The following is a 2,815-nucleotide window of genomic DNA, read 5'->3' on the forward strand; positions in this document are numbered from 1 at the left end:
ATAAGTCTGGTTAAAAAGTCGTGCTCCCTCATAACCATACTGATGGGCTCCAAATCCAATGGCGATGTCCGTTTTGCTCTGCGAATTCATGGAGAGCTAACCCTAACCCTAAGTGGAATTTTCCCCAATGGCGTTCCCCATGTATTTTACTAGGAAATATACATAAGTCTGGTTAAAAAGTCGTGCTCCCTCATAACCATACTGATGGGCTCCAAATCCAATGGCGATGTCCGTTTTGCTCTGCGAATTCATCGAGAGCTAACCCTAACCCTAAGTGGAATTTTCCCCAAAGGCATTTCCCCATGTATTTTACTAGGAAATATACATAAGTCTGGTTAAAAAGTCGTGCTCCCTCATAACCATACTGATGGGCTCCAAATCCAATGGCGATGTCCGTTTTACTCTGCGAATTCATGGAGAGCTAACCCTAACCCTAAGTGGAATTTTCCCCAATGGCGTTCCCCATGTATTTTACTAGGAAATATACATAAGTCTGGTTAAAAAGTCGTGCTCCCTCCTAACCATACTGATGGGCTCCAAATCCAATGGCGATGTCCGTTTTGCTCTGCGAATTCATGGAGAGCTAACCCTAACCCTAAGTGGAATTTTCCCCAATGGCATTCCCCATGTATTTCACTAGGAAATATACATAAGTCTGGTTAAAAAGTCGTGCTCCCTCCTAACCATACTGATGGGCTCCAAATCCAATGGCGATGTCCGTTTTGCTCTGCGAATTCATGGAGAGCTAACCCTAACCCTAAGTGGAATTTTCCCCAATGGCATTCCCCATGTATTTCACTAGGAAATATACATAAGTCTGGTTAAAAAGTCGTGCTCCCTCCTAACCATACTGATGGGCTCCAAATCCAATGGCGATGTCCGTTTTGCTCTTCGAATTTCTGGAGAGCTAACCCTAACCCTAAGTGGAATTTTCCCCAAAGGCATTCCCCATGTATTATACTAGGAAATATACATAAGTCTGGTTAAAAAGTCATGCTCCCTCCTAACCATACTGATGGGCTCCAAATCCAATGGCGATGTCCGTTTTGCTCTGCGAATTCATCGAGAGCTAACCCTAACCCTAAGTGGAATTTTCCCCAAAGGCATTTCCCCATGTATTTTACTAGGAAATATACATAAGTCTGGTTAAAAAGTCCTGCTCCCTCATAACCATACTGATGGGCTCCAAATCCAATGGCGATGTCCGTTTTACTCTGCGAATTCATGGAGAGCTAACCCTAACCCTAAGTGGAATTTTCCCCAATGGCGTTCCCCATGTATTTTACTAGGAAATATACATAAGTCTGGTTAAAAAGTCGTGCTCCCTCCTAACCATACTGATGGGCTCCAAATCCAATGGCGATGTCCGTTTTGCTCTGCGAATTCATGGAGAGCTAACCCTAACCCTAAGTGGAATTTTCCCCAATGGCATTCCCCATGTATTTCACTAGGAAATATACATAAGTCTGGTTAAAAAGTCGTGCTCCCTCCTAACCATACTGATGGGCTCCAAATCCAATGGCGATGTCCGTTTTGCTCTGCGAATTCATGGAGAGCTAACCCTAACCCTAAGTGGAATTTTCCCCAATGGCATTCCCCATGTATTTCACTAGGAAATATACATAAGTCTGGTTAAAAAGTCGTGCTCCCTCCTAACCATACTGATGGGCTCCAAATCCAATGGCGATGTCCGTTTTGCTCTTCGAATTTCTGGAGAGCTAACCCTAACCCTAAGTGGAATTTTCCCCAAAGGCATTCCCCATGTATTATACTAGGAAATATACATAAGTCTGGTTAAAAAGTCATGCTCCCTCCTAACCATACTGATGGGCTCCAAATCCAATGGCGATGTCCGTTTTGCTCTGCGAATTCATGGAGAGCTAACCCTAACCCTAAGTGGAATTTTCCCCAATGGCATTCCCCACGTATTTTACTAGGAAATATACATAAGTCTGGTTAAAAAGTCGTGCTCCCTCCTAACCATACTGATGGGCTCCAAATCCAATGGCGATGACCGTTTTGCACTGCGAATTCATGGAGAGCTAACCCTAACCTTAAGTGGAATTTTCCCCAATGGCATTCCCCATGTATTTCAGTAGGAAATATACATAAGTCTGGTTAAAAAGTCGTGCTCCCTCCTAACCATACTGATGGGCTCCAAATCCAATGGTGATGTCCTTTTTGCTCTGCGAATTCATTGAGAGCTAACCCTAACCCTAAGTGGAATTTTCCCCAATGGCATTCCCCATGTATTTTACTAGGAAATATACATAAGTCTGGTTAAAAAGTCGTGCTCCCTCCTAACCATACTGATGGGCTCCAAATCCAATGGCGATGTCCCTTTTGCTCTGTGAATTCATGGAGAGCTAACCTTAACCCTAAGTGGAATTTTCCCCAATGGCATTCCCCATGTATTTTACTAGGAAATATACATAAGTCTGGTTAAAAAGTCGTGCTCCCTCCTAACCATACTGATGGGCTCCAAATCCAATGGCGATGTCCGTTTTGCTCTGCGAATTCATGGAGAGCTAACCCTAACCCTAAGTGGAATTTTCCCCAATGGCATTCCCCATGTATTTCACTAGGAAATATACATAAGTCTGGTTAAAAAGTCGTGCTCCCTCCTAACCATACTGATGGGCTCCAAATCCAATGGCGATGTCCGTTTTGCTCTTCGAATTTCTGGAGAGCTAACCCTAACCCTAAGTGGAATTTTCCCCAAAGGCATTCCCCATGTATTATACTAGGAAATATACATAAGTCTGGTTAAAAAGTCATGCTCCCTCCTAACCATACTGATGGGCTCCAAATCCAA

The sequence above is a fragment of the Thamnophis sirtalis genome, unplaced genomic scaffold, assembly GCF_051295495.1.
Source record: "Thamnophis sirtalis isolate CommonGarterSnake01/CBP01778 unplaced genomic scaffold, rThaSir2_p1.2 scaffold_3, whole genome shotgun sequence".
NCBI classification, from domain to species: domain Eukaryota; kingdom Metazoa; phylum Chordata; class Lepidosauria; order Squamata; family Natricidae; genus Thamnophis; species Thamnophis sirtalis.